Raw genomic sequence first — 23,901 nt, 5'->3', positions numbered from 1 at the left:
GTTGACCGTTCTCAGAGCAGTGGCACAGATGAATCCAACAGCCTCAGCCCTAATGTGTTCTCTGCCTCGTTGTCAGTAAGGATCTGCTCAGAACGTCCTAACTGGTCACACTTCTTCTTTGTAGGCAAGGGAGGCAGGTAGGGAAGGAGCAGAGGGCCAAAGCTGCCAGGCCAGCAGAGAGGACAGGAGGTCACCCACCCTCGAGGACAGTAGCACCACAACTGCAGTCCCATCCTCAGAGGAAGAGGAAAATGGGACTCGGGGACATTCTCCTGTTTTTAAGACCTGGGAGGTGTGTATTTAAAGGCAAATAGAGAAGCATGATCAAGTAGAGAAGTCCTATCCGGCAGTGCACTCAGAGAGAAGAGGACCATATGATTCGGGGGTGGAAGAGGACGAAACTGAGTTGACAAACAGAACATATAGATTTTCCAAAAGGATCTAAAAGCAAACGCTTTGTGAAAAAACACACCAAGAAACCTTGGGGAATGCCCCCAGAGCCCAGCAGTCCCCGAAGCGTGATTTAAACACGCTGTACTCTACAACTGCCATATCCAGCACTTGATGTTAAGGACTGAGTTTGCATTTTGCAAATCATTCCCTCCATCATTTTGTTCTTCCACAGCGATGCGGGGGTTGCCCTCATCATGTAGTATCTTATAGCAGCTAGTTTCCTTCCATCTTCTTAAAATAATGCATTTCCACGTAGCTTGTGCTGTCCTCTGGGATTAATTAGTGACTGAATAAGTTCCAGGAGGTGTAGGTGGCCAGCACTTCTTGACAGATGGCAGCTGGAAAAAAAATGGGAGATGATTGCTAGGACGGTAATTATGATTTTCTGGATGTGAGAAGTTTATGAAATACCTCCGGGGTCGAAGTGCCCACAGAAGTTCTTGGAGCAGCTGAGCCTGTGGTCAAGCAGCCATTCATCCTCCCTCTGAACTCTGGTTAGAAATGGGATTTCCTAGTACACTGAAAGCAACAAAATATAATAAGTTGATTTATACGCAAAACTCCTGCTTCATAATTGTGGTCTAGAATTAATTGAATACCCTGTAGCTTTTTGTACTGTATACACTAATGATGACCAAAAATTGATTCTCTTCTATATTTCCTTATTAACATATCTTAAAATGACATATTGTGAATAATGACCTCCTGTACTGCTGGACTAGGCAACTTTATAATTTGCAATTCAAGCTGTTTATTCTTTTCAATTTGTTTAGGTAATTTATTTTCACGGGAAGAAAAAAAGAACTAAATTACAGGAATGAACAGTCCCTGTTGGCTGGAAAGTGCTGGGGATCTGGAGTGAATAAATATTCCTGAAATGAGACGATCACAACCTTGTGTGGGGAGCCTCGTGAGTGGTCATGCTAGTTTTATTTTATGGAACGTATTGAATTAATTTAATTATGGGATATCAGTGCTCTGCCTGGTAATTAGTGCTGCGGCTATTTCTCCGCGTGCTCCAGTGCCAGGCAGGGCTGTGTAGTCCCTCAAGTCGCTGCTGCCTTGCTCAGAGGTGGCTGCTGACCCCAGGCCGCTGCTCTGCAGCAGGAGGCAGGATGGAGAGTTCTCATCTTGCCCTCTCCCTGTCCCAGCTCCTCTCTTCCCTGAGAGAGCATCACAGAGGCAGGCAGATGGAGGTCCATAGAGTGCCTTATTTCATGCCAAATTATAATTTATTGTTATTTTATTAGTGATCTAATTAGTAGCTCTGACCTAGAGGAAACTTTTTGTGTCCAGCTCATCAGGCATCTCCACAGCAAGCTCTGATCACAGCCCCAGACCTGTGAACCTCAAGTTATTCCCCAGGGAAGGAAGGGTCTCAGGCCAGCACACTGTCCCTGTCACCACAGCTACCACTGAAACCCTGCTTCTTTACTGCACCTGCCACGGCTTCATGATCTCCCGTCATCTCAGGGAGGGTTGCTCCTTTTTTTTTTTTTTTTTCTGAGCAATTAGAAGATTTTGTCAGACAGAAATTCCCTGCCAGAGGTTAACAAACTGACTTGTGTGGGTCCTGCTTTGGCCCCTTCCTCTCCCCCTCCCCAATATCCCTTCATCTCTTCTGCCTCCCTTCCTTTCTTCCTCTTCTCTTCCAAAGTGTGGTAATTCCTCCACCTTGTAAGATTCCATCCCTTCCTTCCTCCTTGGGGACTGATGCTGTGGACTATCCTTTCTCTATCCTATACTGCCAGGCCTCTTTGTGTGTGTTGCTTCCCAGTGCATTTAAAGCCACTCAAGTCCTCCAATGCTGAGAAAATTCCACTCAGCATCTTTCTCCAGCTATCACCCTCCTCTCCTCCTGCCTCTCTTCCACAGCTGTGGTGTTTCTCTTACCCGCTGTTTCCGTATCCATTGAAGTTGGTACCTGCCCTCCATAACCCCCACAAACCTGCTCTAGCTCAGGGCGCCCATGGCCTCCTGACTGTGGAACTGGCCCTTCTCAGCCCTCCTCTCCTCTAGGAGAGGAGCACAGCACAGTGGTTAAGAGCTTGGACTCCCAACCTCTCTGTGCCTCATTTTAAAAAATCTGTATAAAGAGGATAATAATGGTTTGCATGAAAGTGCTTGGAATACTCTGGCATCTCATAAGCACCCTCTAAGTGCAGTTTATTATGACAATTCCTCACTCCCTCCTCAGCTCCAGGCTTGTGCACACAGTTGCCTACTGGACATGTCCAGATTCCCGCCTTAGCCCAACCACACTGCGATCATGCCTTCCCTGCCTGCCTCCCTCTGCAGCCTTCTCCCTCTTCCTCTTCATGAACGGACCCAGCAGATACAAGACTGCCAAAGCCCAAACCTGTGCCTGGGTTTGGAGCCCACTTTTCCCTTAGCACCCAGGGCTGATCAATCACCAAGTCCATTTCTAGAATCTTCTTAATATTTGTCCCCTACTTTTCTTCATCGTCACCGCCTGTGCCTAAGGTCAGACTGCCACTGCGTCCTGCCAGGTCTATTGATCCAGAATCCGATTTCTGGAGTGACTTTTCTGGAAACAGACACGCGTAGGAGTCAGTGTCCTGCCTGTATCATCCTTGGCACCCAGCACTCCTGCGAGGCTGTGCCAAGCCCCCTGTGACCTGCCTCCCACTGTTTCTCTGGCCCCAGGCCTCTCCAACGTCCCTGACACCTGAAAATACTTTGTCCTTGCAAATATGACTCAGACTTCGGGTGAAAATGCAGCAGACTTAGTGGGGAACCATCCAAACAAGGTAGAATTGGAAACGGCTCCTGTGCTTGCTCCCTTTTGAGATTTTCTGGGCACCCACACACTATTTCTACACACCTGTGGCACTCACTGCCACGCTCACACCTAGAGCAAGGGAAAGGAGGAAGGGGCATTTTATGGGGCGCAACCCTGTGCCCAGCTAAAAGTCAGCGCTCTCTTTCAAAGGTCGAAGGGGAGTGGTTACTGGAGCTACTGGGGATACCGCAGCCTGTAACAGGTGACATCATTTCCACATGTGCCGTGGCCCTGATGTATGAGTGGAAAGGTGAGCAGTGAGGTGCTCTGGGCCTGGTCACGGGTTCTGTTCAGGTGGCTTTGGGGACTTGTCCCCTGCCTGGGGCATCAGGACTGGCATCTCTCACTACAGTCCCTACATGGATACCCCTGGCGTGGGCTCCAGAGGTTCTCTGGGTCCCCTGAGGTACACGTGTCCCCAGAGGCCCTTCTCTTACTTCCCTATGTGGGCTCCATCCTGGCTCATGGGAAGGACATGGTCTCCAGGAGTTTGTGTTGGCTGGGAGTCCAGGTAGGGCCACCCTGAGTCCCCTGCGGACACGCACCAAGCTCTCCACAGGGTTCTTATGAAGTCCCCTTCATTTGGCTTAAGGGGAAGGTAAGAAAAATACAACAGCAGTATCAAATCAGCCTTTCTGTAGAGGAGTCTTCTTCCAGATCCCTCTTGCTCCATCTCCCGGGCTTTCCTTATTCACCTCCCTCGAAGTGAGTAATGGACTTGTTTTTTGGGTCACCCCTTCTGAACAAGTGATACACAGAAGGATGGATCATGAAGCCATGCAAGGGTTGGACTTGTCACAGCCACAGGGCAGTCTCTGCAGGACGGTTCTCTGGGTGGCCTTGGAACAGCCCAATTCTTTCTCCTTTCTCACTCATACTTCTCAAGAATAACAGTAGAGTGTCCTGGGAATGCAATGTTCTGAGATAAAGAGAAACTGGCTGGAACAGCCTAGCTCTGCTTCTGTCCCTTTAGAAACAGGATTTCCTTCAACATTTTAGCCCAGCAATCATGTTGTCCCTGGGCTATAAAACCCTGGGTGGGCTGCTTTCCAGGGTCCCTCAGCTGTGGTGCAGGTGGGAGCAAAGGCAGACAAGACTCCACCCACCCTAGGCAGCTTCTAGAGCCTTGGAGAACCAGCCTGCCATGAATCCTACGCTTCTGCTGTCCGTTGCTGTCTACTGTGAATAATAAAATCTCATTGCTTAACTTGTGTGTGTGTTCATTCTCAATGGACTCATGCAAGTAGTAGGGATTGCAGCCCAAGAGGCAGCAGGCTGAAGTGGAAACAAAGGCCCCTGCTTCTCAGGTCCCTAGGTTCCAGGAGGCAGGGGCTGGTGCCCTCCTTAGCTGCAGCCCACACAGGAGCTCAGGGGCTGAGGGTAGACCCTGGACTTTCTGAAGATGTTCTTGTTAGCGGTGGCACACTGTGTGGACTCATCCTGGGAGAGGACCTGCCGCTGATGCCAAGGAAGGAACTATCTAGCTCAGCGTATCCAATGGAAATCAAATGCAAGCCATAAATGTAATTTTTAAATGTTCCCATAACCGTGTTTAAAAAATAAGAACTAGGTGACATTAATTTTCATAATATATTCTATTGAACCCAATATATAAAAATATGACTGCAACTTAAAATATGAAAGATACTAGTTAGATATTTTATATCCTTATTTAGACTAGATATTTTATCTCTTTTTTTTTTCTCACTAAGTTGTCTAAACCCAGCGTTTTACACACACAGAACATCTCAGCCCCCAGGAAGTACACTCACAGGCTTATTGCCACACTGGCCAGCGGCTGCCGTATGGACAGCAGGGCCAGCTGTCACCTACCAGGTTTCCGTTCCCGAGAGAGGCTTTACCCTCCAAGTGTCCATTACCTCGTCTATAAGTAGGAGAGATGCTATTGCATCCCACTTGGGTTTTATCTTTATCTTTTATCTCTTATCTTTTATCTTTATCTCAGAACATTGCATTCCCAGGACATTGTACTGTTATTCTTGAGCTCCCATGGGCTCACTGGGAGGAGTGAGGTAGGTAAGTGTTGCCTGGTAACATTTCAGATCCTCACGAAGGTTTCTCTTTAACCACATTGAGTTACTATCCTGTGTGCTCCTGCCATCGGCTCAGAGAATAGAGGCACACATGGAAAGAACACAGAAGCCAAATGCATCTCTACCTATCAATAGCTACATTTTTGAGTCATCCTTAGTGCTTGATACTTTTTTGCGGCTTTTTTGAGCGGCTTTTTGCATTGACGCATTATCATCATCTTCATTTTATACATGCAGACATCCACACACAGAGAGGCTTGCCAAATCCCCTGAGGTCACATAACAGGTAAGCGGTGGAGCTGGAATCTGAATCTTGACAACCTGGCTTCCTCCACACGATTCTCATCAATTTATTTAGTATTTTTATCATGTTTTATTTTTTGGAGATGGAGTCTTGCTCTGTTGCCCAGGCTGAAGTGCAATGGCGTGATCTTGGCGCACTACAACCTCCACCTCCTGGGTTCAAGCAATTCTCCTGCCTCGGCCTTCCAAGTAGCTGGGACTACAGGCGTATGCCTCCACGTCTGGCAATTTTTTTGGTATTTTTTAGTAGAGACGTGGTTTTACCATGGGGGTTGCCCAGGCTGGTCTTGAACTCCTGAGCTCAGACAATACACCCGCCTCAGCCTCCCAAAGTGCTAGGAGTACAGGTGTGAGCCACCACGCCCGGCCCAATTTGTTTTTAATCTCATAAAGACAGTCCCCTTTGTACAACTGCTGAGTGTTTTCGGCAGAAAAGATTCCCAGCTTTTGGGTTTCTAAAAGCAGCAGAGGCAGGTGGCTGAGACTGTTCAGTACAGGAGGGTGCTCTGGCTCCTGAGAGGGTCTGGCATCATGCTGTGACTCACGGAGGCCCCTGTGTGGAGATGCCACCTGGGCCCAAGGATGCCCACGAGCCCTGCAGTACGTGGCTCAGCCTTACTTTATGCCATTGTCATTTACTGAAGGTAAATTCTGGCTATGCGGCCTCCAGCAAGATAGGGCTGAGGGCCAGCTGGGATGGGCTGGGTGCATGTGCTGTAGAGCTGGAGACCCTGGTGGTCCAAAAACCCAAGGAGCGCTGTGAGGGATGCTGGCCTCAGTCCCCGCACCCAGGTGGGTCAGCTGAAGTCTCATTGTTCTGTAGCAGAGAGGGTGGGAGAGGGACTTTCTGGTCACCCTACATCCCACTGAAGATTGTCCCAGAGGAGGGAAGGAGGGAGGGAGGGGGGAGGGAGAGGGCCAGGGATAGAAAGGAGGGAGGGGGAAATGGGGAGAGACAGAAAAGCAACAAAGAGAATGTGAATGGATCTTTTCTTCCTTTTGAATGGGGCAATCACCTGAATAACACTTGGGCCAGGCAAGGGCAGGAATGGAGGAAAACATTTCTGATGCTCGTTCATCCTGAAATACCTGGGTCAGATGGTTGATTCCGTGGATGCTGCCGGAATTCATCTCAGATATAGGCAGACGCAGAAAAATATTCCTGTGGAGGGAGCCATCAGGATACGTGCACTGCAAGCCTCAGGGATCTAGAATACTTGTGTGCATGTGTGCGTGTGGTTGCATGTGTGCGTGCATGTGTGCCCATGTGTTTGTGTGTGTGTGCATGTGATTTTCTTCAGTGACACAGCAGCCCATTCCCAGTCTTCTCAAAGCTCAGGAAGCCCCTTGAACAGGTGCAGTGGGCCCCAGCACCCAGAGGGCATACCCTTGAGTTAGCATTGCCTCCTCTGATCGTCTCCACCTGCAACATTTAGTTGGTTGAGCAGCAGGCTTTGAGCCCAGATTTCTTCTGTAAAGCTCCTGGGTTTCCTACTGCCTCATGCTGTCATCCCAAAGTCAAATCAGTTAAAGACTCTGAGGCATGTTTATACATGTAATTATGTATGTATGATGCTGGCCTCCATGGATGTGGAGAGACTGGCCTCGTTTTGGTCCTGACTCAGGAGCCCCTCCAATACAGCTGTGCAGAAGCTGGGGCTGGTGTAGAGCAGGGACAGGACTTTTGTGTCCTTGCTGTACCTGGTGCTGCCCTGTGTGTGACCTGGTGGCCCATGTCAGTGGCAGCCACAGAACAGGCTGTGTTTTATATCATCCAAGGGCAGTAGGGCGGTCTGGGCTGGGGAGTGGGGTCCCCTGAGGCTCGCAGGTGGTGCTGAGACAGCTCCTCCCACCAGCCCTCACCAGGCTGTTGGCGTAGGAGAGCATGAAGGGCTAATTTCATGGCTGATAAAACTCCCTGTACATGAGACTTCACAGACAAACGAGAGCCCTGCTCCTCTCGTTTTTACTATGACATTTATTTTCTCCTTAAATTGAGAGAGGTACGTGTTCCATCCTTCCTTGGTCGTGGCCCCTGCAGTCGTGCGAGGAAGGATCAGGGCTTTTGTGATGAAAGTCAGGACACCCAGAGAGGTGAAGGAGCTGGCCTGGGGTAGCCAGCCTTGAGGCAGGCCAGGAGCAGATGGGGCTGTCTGAGGAGGCTGGTGGGAGGCTCCAGGTGGGTCTGCAGGATGCAGCTGTCATTCAGAGTAGGTGAGGTCTGATTTGGTTTGATGTGATCTTGGCATCCTGTGCCTTTCCTGGCCACCCTGAGCTGTACCTAGCTCTGCAATGGATTCTCCAGGACCTGACTCATCTGGCCTGTTCCAGGAACCCTTCCTGAGTGCTTGGCTCTCGGCCACCTCCTTTCTCCCCTGAATCTGTGTCCAAGGCCACTCTCCTAATGCTACTGGCTCTCTCTGTAGGCCAGGTGCTACCATGTCAGAGTGATCTCATGGGAGCCCCTCACTGCTTTCTCTCAGAGATGAGGCAGCTGAGAGGTCCAGTCCATTGGGTGGAATCTCCCAGATCATAGATGATGGGGCTGGATGAGGCCCTCAGCTCATCCCATCTGACCCAGGTCCAGTGTCCCGTCCTGGACGGGTCACATGACTTAACTTTTTGCAGGTGATGCTTTTCCCGAACACCATGTTGCATCTAATGTTTCTCCTTAATGACACTGGAAACTTCTGGGGAACAGTTACCATATTGTTTTTTCTCCTATGCCTTCCCCTAAGTATGAAGCAGGCACGCACATGCATCCCACAAGCACAAAGGGCCACCCACAGACAAACACATGCGTGGTACACAGAATACACAATGCACACAAAACCACAGGGCCTGCACACACCTGCCTGAGTCCACCTGCATGCCTACGTGTACATGACACCTGCCCACCGAGCACACACAAACAAACTCACCTACCTCTACTTCTTGAGTACACAGATGTGTTGAGGAAAAACAGTTGTGAAAGGGATTTTGGCAGAAATCAGGACTTAAGACTACCTCGTGTGTCCTGGGCTGAGCCACTTCCAGGTCTTCTCCACCTCTGAGTCTTGCTGGCAGGTGTGGTGGGGCTTGGCTCTGGTCTGTGCACCAGACAAGGGCGAGGAACATCCCCAGCCTCAGTTTCCCCTTCTGTGAAGTGTGGTCAGCCTGCCTTGCCTATGGGTGGTTGTGAAGATTAAATGAGAGGGCAGATGCCACCTTGAGTGAGTTGATAAGAAATGAGCCTTTCATTCCTCTCTAAACAATGAAACTTAGTATTCAGATCAAAGGTGAGGAGGCCCACATGGTGGTCACTTGGCAAAGAAAGATGCCCTTCTTGGCCCCAGACTAGAAAAACATTGGCAGGGGAGAGGACTCAGAGACTTTCACAAATTAGCATTGAGAAAAATGAAAACAATAGTCACGTATTACAATTTATTTTTTCTCATTTTATAGGTAACATACAATCCACTTTAAGCCATTTGGAAAATGCAGAAAAATGCTAAGAAGACTTTCTTTTTTTTTTTTTTTTTGAAACGGAGTCTCGCTGTGTTGCCCAGCCTGGAGTGCAGCCGTGCGATCTTGGCTCACTGCAAGCTCCGCCTCCCGGGTTCACGCCATTCTCCTGCCTCAGCCTCCCGAGGAGCTGGGACTACAGGCGCCCGCCACCTCACCTGGCTAGTTTTTCGTGTTTTTTAGTAGAGACGGGGTTTCACCGTGTTAGCCAGGATGATTTCGATCTCCTGACCTGGTGATCCGCCCGTCTCGGCCTCCCAAAGTTCTGGGATTACAGGCTTGAGCCACCGCGCCCGGCCAGAAGACTATTTTTAAGAAGCACCTCGGTCCTGCCAACTTGGCACAGTCATTCATTTACTCACTCGACAACTTTCCCAGGCACCTCCACCAGAGTGTGCAGTCATTAGTCCTGATTTCTGTCCAAATCCCTTTCACCGCTGTATTTCCTCAGCTCACCCGTGTACTCAGGGAGTGCAGCTAGATAAGCATGTTTGTGTGTGCTTGGTGGGCAGGTGTCATGCAAACACAGCTACGCAGGTGGACTCAGGCATGTATGCACAGACGCTGCGGTTGTGTGTTTCATACATGCCTTCTGTGTATGCCATGTGTGTTTATCTTTGGGTGGCTGTTTGTGCTAGTGCCAGGCCCAGGGTTAGCAATGAGTGAGACAGGATGGATGCCTGGGACAATGGGATGTAGGTTCTGGTGGGAGGGAAGCATGTCCTAAGTGTTTTCCCCATCGTAACTGCAGGGGGTGAACACGCATTCAGGGAGTGTGATGATTGATTTTATGCATCAACTTGACTAGGCTGCAGGGTGCCCAGATATTTGGTGAAATGTGATTCTGTGTGTGTCCCTGTGATGTTTCTGGATGAGATTAACATTTGAATGGGTACATGGAATAAAGCAGATGGCCGTCTCCAGTGTGGGCCTCATCCAGCCAGTTGAAGCCCTAAACAGAAAAAAGAATGAGCAAAAGAGAACCTGAGCTCTCTGCCTGATGGTCTTTAAGCTGGGACATCAGTCTTGTGCCTTTGAACTCAGGCTCAGGCTGGAACTTACACCACTGACTCTTCTGGTTCTCAGGCCTTCAGATTGCAGATCCTGGAACTTAATCCCATAATTGTGTGAGCCAATTCCTTATTATGCATGTAAACACGTGTGTATGTATGTGTGTATATAAGTATCTATCTATCTATCTATCTATCTATCTATCTATCTATCTATCTATCTATCATCATCATCTATATATCTCCCATTGGTTCTGTTTCTTTGGAGAATGCTGACTAATACAAGGAGGAAGCTGTCTTTTATGGAAAACTATCTGGGAAATGAGCAAGGGCTGGGGTCTGGTTGGCAGGTGTCAAGGCTATGAAGGAGGAGCCAGCTGCCCTCACAGATTTGAGGACTTGGGAGTGCCTTGCACAACAGCCCTTGACTGACCAGTGTCCAGCATGGCCCCATGTGGCTGTGTTGTGTGTGTTCTAAGAGAGCCAAGATGCAGGTCTTTTTTCACCATTGCTGCAGTAGCAGGCATGCAGCAGAGACGGCGAGGTCTGCATGGTTGCACTGAGTAGAAGCTAACTCACGACGATTCCTCTGAGGTGCAGGTTGGAGGGGTGGCTCTCAGCAAGTGGTGAGGGGTGGGGATCACAGCTTTAGCAAACTTCAACCATACCCTGCAAGGAACCGCCACAGTCTCAGGTCCTCATGGACGCTCCTGTTGGGGTCAGTTAGCCCCGGCGTGAATCCCACCCCCAGCATGCATTCCATGTGTGGCCTCATGAGCGATATTCAACTTCCCTGTGCCTTAGTTTTCTTATCTTAAAAATGGAAGTAATAAGACCATCCTCATAGAATCTCATTGTGCAGAGACATCCTGCATGCAATAAGATTCTATAAGGCGGATGCACACAACCCCTGCCACTGAGACAGGGTGCATCTGCCTCACCCCAGATTCTCCTGCGTCCAGTGGCCTCCCCTTGTCACCCATGTCCATCTCTCCCTGCACAGGCTTTCCCCTACACAAACCGCCAGCTCCCTCTTGGAAGTCTGTTTCTCCTTGAGCAGAAAGGACAAAGCTGATTTAAGCGCAGGCAGCCTGTCAGTGGAACAGAAGCGGGAAATGAGGATGGAAACCATTACAAATTAAAACCTGTCACTGGTGCAGAGTCCCTGCCCCCTCTCATGGTGATTAAAGTCATCTCCCTTTGAGAGGCCTCTGTGTGGGCGTTGGGTGCCTGCCCTCTGCTCCTGTCCCCTTGGGCATCGCTGCGGAGGAGCGCTCCCCTTCCTCGGCGGGACTCCTTGCCGTGGTTGCTCATTCGGTCATTCATCCATTTGTTCATTCGTTCAACAGTATTTATGGAGAGGGCAAGGACGTGCCTGGCAGAGCTCCAGGGCCTGGAGACAGAGCCACCCAAAGGCGAGAATTAGCTTGACTGGTGGTGGTGATGATTAGGTCATTTCGGAGAGCAGGGAGGGCTGTGCCATGTCTGTGGAGACCCAGGTGCAGAAGGAGGGAGGGTGACAGGTGCGAGGCCGGAGGTGGTGGGCTGTGGGATGGTGAGGCAAGAAGCGATGGCCAGGAAGAGTGTTCCCAGAGCAATGTGTTGGATGGATGGAGCAGGGGAAATAAAAGATTTACCAGGGGGCCGGGCGCAGTGAGTCACGCCTGTAATCCCAGCACTTTGGGAGTCCGAGGCGGGCAGGTCACCTGAGGTCAGTAGTTCAAGATCAGGCTGGCCAACATGGTGAAAACCTATCTCTACTGAAAATACAAAAAATTAGCTGGGGGTGGTGGCAGGCGCCTGTAATCCCAGCTACTTGGGAGGCTGGGGCAGGAGAATCCCTTGAACCCGGGAGGCGGAGGTCACGGTGAGCTGAGATCACATCATTGCACTCCAGCTTCCAGCCTGGGCAGCAAGAGCGAAACTCCATCTCAGAAAAAAAAAAAAAAGACTGACCAGGGAGTAGCACCAGTGGAAGGAAAAGAGTAAAGCAGGACCAGGCAAGGGGCCCCCAGACCAGTGAGGCCTGACAAGTCTTTATCCACACTGGGAGGGCTCCAGAGCAGTGGCTGCCTGTCCCAGGTCCTGCCTGTCCTGGCTCCTGCCTGATCCAGGTCTGCGCTGGGGACATGGCCAGACCCTCATACCCCTGGCATATTCAGTTATTGGCCATGGATGACCCAGAGAAATCTGACTGCTTTGAAAGCTGAGGAGCCTCAAGGAGTTAGCATCTGGGGTGCCAGGGAACCCGCTCCTTGTGCTACTGAGCAGTGAGTCCTTTCTTGAAGGGGGTCTGGATAATGCATCTCAGTAACTGCCAGAGTAAGAAGTGGGTTTTGTGGGCCCCAAAAGGAGAAGCACCCCACCCCTACCCCTGCACTTCAAGGCCCCAGAAGGTTCTACAGATGCATCTGCCTGGTGAACCTGGAGGGCTGGGCAGGACTGTAGCTGTTGTGGGCTCTGGCTTTCCAGAGGCTGGGATGGGACCTTAGGACCTTCACCCCCGGTGGGCCACTGCTGGAGGAGGCGGCTGGGGCTCACAGGCTGGGGCTAGGAGAGTCTTGGCTGCCATGGTGTGCTGGACAGTTGTGTTGGACAGGGAACCAGCATTCCAAGGCTCCTGTTCAGGTTGGGGGTGGGTGAGGGAACAGGTTTGTAAGGCTGAGACCGCCTGGTGTCTCCCATGTTGAGACACTTTTGGCTGGTATATGTGCTACCGTGGAATTTCTGCCAATAACATTTTAAAACGATGAAAGAGAAAAGGTTTGGCTCTTATTTTAGACTTGGGTGGTAGTAGCGGTGATGGAGAAAAGGGGCACTTCACCTGTCATTATTCCTGGAACCAGTTACCTGGAGACATGATGTAACGTGTGATGATCAGTTGGGGTGCTCAGACTGAAGGCTGGGTTAGAAGAAAACTGACAACTGAAATCAGGTGCAGGCCCTCCTATTGGCAAGGGTTCAGTAGCTCCTGTTACACACACCGCCACAGGTGACTCTGCACGCAGTGTTGAGAGCAACTGTAGGGAGGTACAGCAGAGCGGCCAAAGGCAGGTGGAAACTGGTGGCAGGGTTTGGAAGAAGGAAGGTTCTGGAGGAGGATTATCCCTACCCCAGCTTGATTCTGGGAGCAGTGTGTGTCACTGGGACATGAGAGCTGGGACAGAAAATCACAAGGATTTTGCAGCACTCACCACAGGGGAGACAGCTTTCTTGCCATGACTCCAGCCATCCTAACTCCCTGCTTGAAAAAAAAAACCAGTACTTGTGGGAGAAAGTGGGTGCAAAGAGGGGGGAGACATTAACACTGGGGGCCCACAGAGGGACCTGGGGTGCTGAGCTTGGAGGGGTGCAGGGGAGGGGAGACAGGCAGTGGCTACCTACTACTTACAGGGTCACTGTGAGTGACAGGAGTGGACTCACCACGTGGTCTTGAGGGTGAAATGGGTGCTCTGAGTTTACATTACAGGCAGACAGTTCTCAGCTCCACATAAAGAACCATTTGCTAAGAAGTCTTATCTGTTGAACCATTAATGGAAGGAGCTGCCCTCCATCTCCAGAGATCCTGGAGGAATTCGAAGAGAGACCCACTGGCATTTTAGGGAGACTGTTGGAGGCAGTATGGTTGCAGGAGGAAATAGACGTCTACATACTGGAAAATCTGGGCTCTGGGGCCAGATGGCCCTAGGTTCTAGTCCCCATCCAGCTGCAGATATTTCATCTTTAAAAAAGAGGAGTAGTTTACTGTGTTAGGACATAGGTTTTTGGGCTTGGGACACATGGAGTGCACCACGAGGGGCTGAGTGGAGGAGCAGCCTACGGGTTTGTAGAAACAACGCCGCTGGCTTCATGCTCTCCCCAGCTACTGCGTGGCTACTGCATGGCCCTCCCGGTCTCCACTCTGGTTCCCCATCCTGCTGGTGAGAAGCAACTCTCAGGGCCTCCCTGGGATTGGTGAGGCCACACAATGAGTGCCCAGTCTGGGGAGGAGACCAGGTCTCCAGCCTCCCAGCTAGCCTGTCTGCTTCACTCAAGAGCTGCTGAGGCCTGCCTGAGGGGCTGTCCCACCCAAGGCGCCGCAAAGGTTGGTTAAATCAAGCCAGGTGGTTTGGCGTGTCTTCCCCTCCTGTGTGCACATTCAGAAAGGGCAATAACCAGAAAATTGAGGTGACCAATGGTGCCTGCCGGACAGCGGAGATGAAACAGATCTGACTACACAGATAAGGAGAAGAAAATGAGCTCTCAGGGCCTCCTTGCCTCTGCTTTGATCAGCAGAGACATTGTCGGGTCACAGCGAAGAAGCTCTTCTGGAATCAGACACTATTTTTATTCTGTTGGAGCCCCTTTAATTGTGCTGTCTTGAAATCCGCAGGCTTCCTGAACAAAGGGAGTGGGGAAGTAGATTGCCAGGACCTGGGGAGGAGGGAGGTCACGCTGTTATCACTGGAGGCTGAAAGCGCCACCCTGTGCTGCTGCTCTGTGATTACCATCAAAGCTAATTAACACAGCTTCTTGTCCCAGGTGAGACCCAGCCTGGGGGAATCATGGTGGGGCCAGTGGGAGAGGAATGGGCTCCTGTTTAATAACTGGCATCTCCCCTAGCACCACCGCTAACTCTGTCAGTAGGGGGTGGGCAAAGCTGCCAGTCCCAATGGACCCTGCTGGAGTCTCCCAGCTGGGATCCTGTGCCTATGGCTCTCCCTACCTTTGCTCTCCTGTCCTGTCCTGTCCTGGGGCCAGGGATTCTGGCTCTCAGCTTTAGAGCAGGTGGATGGGGCTGAGAGTGGGAGCTCACTTCTGGGGGCAGCAGCTTCTGTGTAGGCAGGTCACTGGCTCTTTACTACCTTTATTCCTCAGCTACGTCCTGAGCACCTCTTATGTGCCAAACACTTAAGACGCTGGGGATGTGCCCATTAGGTGTCTTGGTGGTCGTGTGGAATAAGGCTTGGAGGGAGAGATGCGTGGAGGGTGTGACCCTGACGATGGGGAAGCTCCTCAGCATCCCCAGGAAGGGATGAAGGGGCTGAACTCACAGGGCTGGTCATACCCCAGTTCAAGGATAAGGAGGGGCAGCCACATGAGTTGGGAGGGGGCTTTCCAGTACAGGAAAAGTTGATGCTGAGGTACGAAATAAAAGGAGGACCCGGAGTGGTTGACCACACAGAGAAGCTTCACCCCAGGGGATGGGCAGATAAGAGAGGGTGAGCAGGATATCATGTCATCCATGGACACAGTCTTATCTGCCGTGTGACTTTTGTTATAAATGACAGGTTTGAAAATGGACACCAGCAAGGCTCATTTACTCTGTGCGGGCATTCATTTTGAGCCCATTCATTCATGCGCTGGCGCACTCATGACCACTCTCCTGTTATTCTTTCATTCTGAGGTTTATTTACCCATTCCCTTCCCTATTGACTCTTTTGTTTATCATTTCACAATAATGACAATGTATGGAGTTCTTCCTTTCCTCCATTCCCGGGGCGCCCTTGCCCAGCAAGGACCGTGCAGAAGCGGGAACTGGGCACTGGAGGGCGCGCGCGGCACGTGCATCTCGGCTGGCGCCTCCTGGCTCCGCGGGACCGGAAAGAACCTCGAATGCTCGGGCTTAAAAGGCTCCTAGCCATCCCGTTCCTTCCACTCCTCACAGCACAGATGGGGGAACTGAGGCCTGGAGCATAAGCGTGGTATGCCCAGGGTCACCGGAAGAGTAATGAGCTGAACCCCAGGGGAGGAACGGGAAGCGGGACTTCTGCGCAATGCGGGGTGGCCCGGGACCACCGGAGGAGGCATGGTCGGACGCGTCCCGGAGCCTCGGTACCCGCGGTGGCTGTGCCAGCCGAGATGAGCCCCTCCCCCTCTAGGAAGGCGCAGGACTTGGGGAAGCCTCCGCCGCCAGGCCCCCTGCCTACCAGCAGACCCTGGGCGCCGCCCGCAGTCCCTGCCCTTCACTTCCCAACCCCTGCGTGGCCCCAGGGTCCACAGCCCTGGAGTTTTCCTCCCCAGTAAACAGTGCTGTCCCCCGCTTAACCGCAGAGGAGCCCAGGAGTTCAGGCGATGTGTCCAAGGCCGAACAGAGGGACAGCAGTGAGCTGCTCAACATTTCCAGCTGCACAGCCAGGACCCGGCTGGGGGCGGGTGGAGATGGGGCGCAGGGTTAGGGTCCGGGTCCCGGGAAGTAATGACCGGGGGCGGTGACCACTGTCCTCAGCTTCCCTCCAAGGAATGCCTAAGCCCAAAGGTGCCTGGCTGGGAGAGCAGAGAGGGTGCTGGCGCTGGGACAGACCGCGGGGGTGGGGCGGGGGGCGAGCGGGGAGAGCTGGCCAAGCGCCTGGGCGGGGCTGGGGCCAGAAGGCGTCTGTGAGCGACCCCTTGCCCGCTTTCCCCGCTGTACAGTGGGTATAGGTGTGCTATACCCTTTCTGCTCCCAATGGCTTTGTCCAGAGTGACCACACTCGGGAATTAATCGCGGCACACTCCCTGTGGTTGTCTCCCGGGAGACTCGCAGGGGGCTGGGATGAAACTGGGCTGCGTGGCCCTGGAGTGAGGTCCTCAGTGTGCCTCTCAGGCTGGCTGAACCCAGTGGGAAGCCGTGCCTGGCTTATGGTGGTCCCCAATCCTGCCCTTCTCCTGGCTTCATGTCCTCACTGAGGCCACGCGCCCCATCCCCAAGACACCCGCCTGCCCCATGGAGATGCCTCCTCCTGCATCCTTCTCTTCTCCTGCAGGACTCTTGGGGACTCCATTCCTCCCTCTTCCAGCTCTGCCCTGGCTAGGTGGGGCATCTTCATTCAGTGTTATTACAACAGCCTCAGGACTTGCCTCTGTGCCTGCAGCCAGAGGGCAAAGCAGAAAGCGATCTTGGACAGTCATCCTGCCTAAACCTTCTATGGCCCCCCAGTGCCTTCTGGGATCAAGTTAAACCCCTTAGCATGAATTTCCCCTGATCAAATGATCAAGGCTATGACATCTTGAAATCTTGTTTTGTCTTTTCTTCTTTCTTTCCTCCTTCCTTCTTTCCCTCCCTCCCTCTCTTCCTCCCTCCCTTCTCTCCCTTCTCTCTCTCTTTCTTCTCTCTCTCTCTTTCTTTCCTTCTTTCTTTCCTTCCTTCTTTCTTTCTTTCTTTCCTTCTTTCTTTCTTCCTTTCCTTCTTTCTCTCTCTTTCTCTTTTTTCTTTCTTTCTCTTTCTTTCTTTTTTCTCCTTCCTTCCTTCCTTTCTTCCTTCCTTCCTTCCCTCCCTCCCTGCCTTCCTCTCTTCTCTCTCTTTCTTCTCTCTTTTCTCTTTCCTTCCTTCCTTCCTTTCTTTCTTTCCCTTTTTTCTTTCTCTTTCTTTCTTTCCTTCTTTTCTTTCTTTCTTTCTTTCTTTCTCTCTCTCTCTCTCTTTCTTTCTTTCTTTCTTTCTTTCTTTCTTTCTTTCTTTCTTTCTTTCTTTCTTTCTTTCCTTTCTTTCTTTCTTTCTTACAGGGTCTTGCTCTTCACCTAGGTTGGAGTGCAGTGATGGAATCTTGGCTCCCTGCAACCTCCTCCTGGGTTTAAAGGATTCTTGTGCCTCAGCCTCCCTGAGTAGCTGGGCTTACAGGTGCACACCACCACGCTGAGCTAATTTTTGTATTTTTAGTAGATATGGGGTTTCACCATGTTGGCCAGGCTGGTCTCAAACTCCTCGTCTCAAGTGATCCACTTGCCTTGGCCTCCCAAAGTGCTGGGATTACAGGCCTGAACCACTGCCCCTGGCTGCCCCGATCAAGTCTTTAGTCTCAACTCTGGACACACAATTGCCTCCCTCTACCCGCGGTGCTACATCTGCAAAGCACTCACGCATGCACACACTTGTGTCCACACCCATATATGTGCACAAGAACAGTGCCTGCACACACAACAGACGGGCACACAGGTACTCCCATAATTTGCCATTTTTTCTTCCCAGCCTTTGCACTTGCCTTGAACACACTGTTCCTCTTTTTGTGTGCAATACTTTCTCAGGTTTCAGGAATCAACTAAGTCATCACTTTCTCCAGGAAGCTGCCTAGACTGCTGGTGTGTTAGGTGCTCTCCCCTGGGCTCCCCTCGTCCCTCTGGTGCAGCACCGACCTGTTCCTGGTCCCCCACAGAAGACAGGGCATGTTCTGAAGGCAGGGCAAGGCATGTTTCTTCTTTGTCGCCCTGCAGGAGGCCTGACAGAGAGACAGCCTTCTGGAGGGTTTGCTAAAATGAATGAATGAGGAGAACCAGAGTATCCATCAAATGGAAAACTGAAGAAACTTGAGTTGGTTGGAGGGATACCCAGAACGAGGCTGGCTCCAGAATGTGCTGGAAGCTCACAGTGCCTATAGCAGGACAGACAAACCTGCTTCAGTGAGGACAAGCTAGCTTAGGTGGTGTCACAGCGCCCACAGACCAGTGGCTCAAAACATGGACAGTTTATTTCTCATTTGCACTTCAGGTCATTGTGGTCAGCAGGAGCTTTGCTCATCACCGTCACTTATGTGCCGCTGACAAAGCAGCCCCAAGTCCAATGTGGCCTGCCTGTGTCCCAGCAGAGCAGGGTTCTGGAGATAACTTGGCATATCCCTTCTGCTCACAGCTCACTGGACAGAGCTAGTAACATAGCCCCACCTGCCCCAACCACAAGGGGCTTGCAAGTGCCATCTGCCTTGGGCTCAGAAAGGTGGCATCCTGGAAAAATGGCCAATGGTACTAATGACAACCACTGTCCATGTGTCACCAGGGAGCCCAGAGAAAGGGGCTTTGGGAAGACCTCGAAACTATACAAGCCAGCCTCCCGTAGCACTCCTGTTTTCTGTTTGCCCCCCTCCCACCACGCTAAGCCACCTACCATGGCCAAAAGGAATACCAAGAATTATGAAGTCAGAAGAGGTCCTGGGATCTAAGACAGACTGATTCTTCTAGGGTGTGTGTGCATATGTGCAGGTGTGTGTGTGTGTGTATGAGTGACCATGTGTCAGTGAGTGTGTAGATGCAGGTGCACTGTGTGCATGTGTGTGTTTGTGTGCACATGTGCATGTGCAAGTAAGTGTGTGTGTTTGCTGGGAGTGGTGATATTGTGTGTAGGGGGTCAATAGTATTCACACACTGGAGAGGCTGGAGCACATGGCTGGGGGCAGAAGGTTCCACGCTGCAGGATCGGGGCTTCATGCTATAGGTGAGACCCCAGTCCTGGCATAGAGAAGCACATTTAAAGGTTTTCTAAATGAAGAAGTGATGGAAGCAGTATCAGGCTTCCAGCCACTTCCTGGCTCTCACTGCTCCCCATCATGGAAATGCCCCTTCTCTCCTGTCATGGGCTGCTGTCCTCACAGCAGCTGTCTTCTCCCCCAGGGGAGAAAAAGGGCTTGGTGTCCTTGCACCACTGCTGCTTCTTGGACCCACTCGTGTGCCCTCCAGTCAGAGCTCTGCTGGCGCCTTGCTCCACCGCCTGTGGCCTTTCCGGGGACTGGGACCTCTGGTGGCCCAACCTGTTCTTTGACACCCGAGGCATGCACCTGCCTCCAGATCTGCTTTCCACTTGTTCTTTATGGTGTCAACTTTCATCACGATGGCCTATCTGATACACGCTGACCTCCGGCCTCTGTCTTCCTTGACGTTATCTCTGGGGACCATCTCTGGGGGTTCAGGTCAGCCGGCTCATGCCCCACATCAGTCTGGAAACTTGCTATTACTAGGAACTCATCATTTCCAATCCTTCCCTCCACTCTGTGCTTAAAGCTTCCCTCCTCCCACACGGCTGTGCATCTTGGGATCTTAGATCTCATCCCTCTACATCCTCCCAAGGCAGCAGCCCCTTATCCTCCTGACCCAGGAGGATAAGACCCTGGCATTCCTCTTATGTTTCCTGGTGCAATCCTTCATGCTTGCTTTCCCACACCCTAAACTTCCTCACCTGTGTTTCCCTCCAGCAAATCTGGTAAAGCCGCACTCCTGGGTGAGCCCTCCCTTCACTCTGCTTTCTCCCCACCTGCCCCTGAATGGCCGAGCACTGCTGGAAAGAGGCACACAGTGGGACAGGTGATTTCACTGAATTTGAGTGTGGCCTGCACCAGGCCAGCAAGTATGATTGTAGAGGGACACTGGCTTAGTGTCATTGGTTCCCGCCCTCCCAGCTCTCCAACCCCTCTCGACTGTGACATACCAGAGGCAAAATAGAGGATGGTAACAGAGAGCAACAGATTTGTCACAGTAGGAAAAACACAGCCTTGTTGGAAAATCATTCAATTAGAGGACTGTGTTTGTTAAGAAGTCTCCACGGCCCCCAAAGAAGATAACACTGGGAAGACCAGATCTGGAGGAATTCACAAAGACCCAGAGCCAATCCATGAGAAGCAGCCTTGGTGGGCTAGCAGTCAGAGGCATGCGGAGACCGAGGGACTAAGGACCACCATCAGAAGCTACAGGGGAGACAGGGAAGAGAAGATAGCTAGAAACAAGTGTGGACGAGATTGTCTTGGGAAAGGCTGAGCAAAGAAAAGAGAAAGAGGTCCACAAATCCCCAGTATTGAAAGAGAAGGCAGAGGAAGGATGGCCAGAGAAGGGCAGTGAGATCAGGAGATAAGGCATCCAAGGAGAGAAGGAGGGTACACAGCAGTTCAACACCCAATTGCCCCAGATGAAAAACCATATTTCCCAGCTTCTCAGCATGTAGGAGTAGCAAGTAAGAGAAAAGTCATTATATAGGGTTACTGAGAGAATCTTCTGTCTTTCCCCATTTGCTCCTTGCTGCTACTTGGAACTTGAATGCGATGCCTGGAGTTCTCCCAGCCACCTTGGATCATTTGGTTACCAGAGGAGCAAATCCATATGCTAAGGAGGGCAGAGAAGAAGGGTAGAAGGAGGCTGAGTCCCTAATAACCTTGGAGTCACCATAGCACCTTTGGTACAGTTCACCTCTAGGACTTTATTTATGTGAGAGAAGGCTAATCCTCTGTCTTGCTGTACACTTATTGACAGTTAAGGGCATGGTCCCAGGTAGTGGGAGGGTCCCAGACCTATGGGCTGAGTAGGATGTGGTCATTAGGAGGCTGTGAGACACCTGGTGAGAGCAGCAGGTCATGGGGTGGAGACAGGATGCAAGGTGTGAGGCTTGAACAGAAAAGAAGGAAGGGGTAGGGGCCCATGAGAATTGAACACTTTTTTATGGGTTGTGACTCAGGAGTACAGTGGAGAGATGAGATCAGTGTGATAGGGACAGTGTGAGCCAAATGCATTTCTCTGGCAGATACAGTCTTCCTTGGTGCCCACACAGAGTCCAGCACACCCTGGGGTCCAATGTATTGGTGCAGGCAGGTGGAAAGTTGCTCAGCAGCCAGGCCAGGGAGAGGGCATGTTTTGCTGAGCTGTATCAGGTCCATTCCTGTAAAGGCTGGTTGGGTCTCATCCTATTGCTTTCCCCAGAACCACTGGTAGGGGAGGGGCTTCTGAGTGACTCCCACCTTTGTCACTTAACCAAGCTGTATCTCAGCCTCCTCATCTGTGAGCTGGGGGTGCACATTCCCACCGCAGGTAGGTGCTGTGAGGCTAACTCCAGATCATGCTCATGACATGTTCCTCTCTGTGCCTGGTGTCTTCTCCATTCTTGACCTGACTCGAAGAGATCATGTTTCCAACAGATGAAAGGCTTCATGAAGGATGGTGGCACCTACAAAGCATGCAGGATTTGGGGACAGCCTGACCCTTCTCCTGGGCCTACGTCTTCTGTTTACTTTTCCAGGGACCTCGGGCCAATTCTTTTACCCTCTGGCCTTGGCTTCCCATATATAAAACAGAAGCAACACCTCAAATTAGCTGTGCAGGGGTTAAAAGAGGTGATGGGGGTCATACAACCACTCGAATATCTTACATTAGAGACTTGGACAGTGAGGAAGGAGACCTGCTGTGCAGGGCTGTTCCATGGCCTCCACCTCTCCTGGACACACAGCTTCCTCTTGGCTTCACTGAACGCCTGACATATGCCTGCCGGGGTTCACTGAAGCTCTGAAATGGCTGTTGCAAAATTTTTCAAAGGAAGTTTGTCTGTTTAATTCATTTTCTGGAAATACCCACATTCTCAACTTAAGTAAGAATTATTCCAGAAATGACAAAATCCCCCTTCCTTGGAAGTTTGGTAGAATAAAGATGCAGAGGACGAGGAAGAGCCAGGCTCTCCTCATCTGGGAAGACCTGGGAGCAGAAAGTGGCAGAGATGGACTGCCCAGAAGGTCATGGTGACCATGTCCAGTGTCTAGGGGTGCCAAGCATGGGGTGGGGTCTATAAGAAACTGAGCAGGCCCTTATTGACCTTCTCCTCTGAAATGGTTTGGATCTGTGTCCCCACCCAAATCTCTTTCTGTGTCCCCACCCAAATCTCACCTTTAATCATAATAATCCCCACGTGTCAAGAGCGGGATGAGGTGAAGATAATTGAATCGTGGGGTTGGTTTCCCCCATACTGTTCTGATGATAGTGAGTGACTTCTCATGAGATCTGAGGATTTCATAAGGGGCTTCCTCCTTCACTTGCCACTCATTCTGTCTCCTGCCAACTGTGAAGAGGTGCCTTCCACCATTATTGTAAGTTTCCTGAGGACTCCTCAGCTATGCAGAACTGTGAGTCAATTAAACCTTGTTTCTTTGTAAATTACCCAGTCTTGGGTATTTCTTCATAGCAGCATGAGAACAGACTAATACATCTTCCTTCAGAACAAAAGGGCTGGGTAAGGGGGTGGGCAGGGAGGTTCCCAGCAGTACTGTGCTCATGGCATTGTGCCGAACGTGTGCTTGTCCTCCATCTGAGCCTCCACAACCCTGAGAGGAGATGTGGTCAGAAGCAACCCAAGTTTTGCCAAGTGAAGCTCCATAAGGAGACAGAGCAAATTTCCAGATGGGCCAGGATTGGAGCCCACCCATGACTCCAGGTCTCAGAGACAGCAATGCGTGCTCCACATCGGGATCCTAGGTCTGCACCCCACCCCAGAGGAGGACACAGCAAGCCAGCATGGTGTCAGTGAGGACTCCCATCCCCAGTGCCTGTGCCAGGAACAGCCCCCGAGGCCTCTGGGGCCCCCAGGAGGTGCTTCCTCCTGTGCTACTGCCCCTGGGGAGGGAGCTTCCTTTCCAGGTGGTCATGGGGCTACTGCTGTCCCTGTTTATAAAAGAAGGCACCGATCATTGAGATGCGAGAGTGAGAGAGGAAAGGAAAGGGAGAGGGAGAGAGCCCACAAGAGCAAGTAATGGAGGAGCAACAACTGCTGCAAAGGGGAATGTTTTCATTTAATTTTCCATACAGTAATCATTCGCCAGTGTAGAGATGATGCCAGGGAAGGTGGGTAATCGTGTGAAACCAACATCACAAGACAGGGGTGGAATTACTGGGCCCCGCTGTCTCTTAATGTGAGATGTTGAACACTTGGACCAGTTGACTCAAATGTGACTTCAGTCTTAAGTGTCCAGCACATTCCACCTGGGTAGAAGCTGCTGGCTCTAGGTCCTGCTATCAGGGGCTGTTCCTGGCACAGGCACTGGGGGTGGGGGTCCTCACTGACACCACGTTGGCTTGCTGTGTCCTCCTCTGGGGTGGGGTGCAGACCTAGGATCCCGATGTGGAGCACAGCACTGGACACTCTGCCTAGACTCCCTCCCAAGGATGTCACATCAGAGCACCCGGAGCTGCAGGGAGCTGAGCTCTGCAGAGTCCAGGAATCCACATCAGGGAGGCCAGCGAAACCTAGAGGATCCTGAAGAGGGGAGGAGTGGCGGAGTGGGGAAGGTGTGAGGAGATTTTCCAG

This window comes from Piliocolobus tephrosceles, chromosome 11, assembly GCF_002776525.5.
Source record: "Piliocolobus tephrosceles isolate RC106 chromosome 11, ASM277652v3, whole genome shotgun sequence".
Classification (NCBI taxonomy): Eukaryota; Metazoa; Chordata; class Mammalia; order Primates; family Cercopithecidae; genus Piliocolobus; species Piliocolobus tephrosceles.
This window is presented reverse-complemented; position numbering follows the sequence as displayed.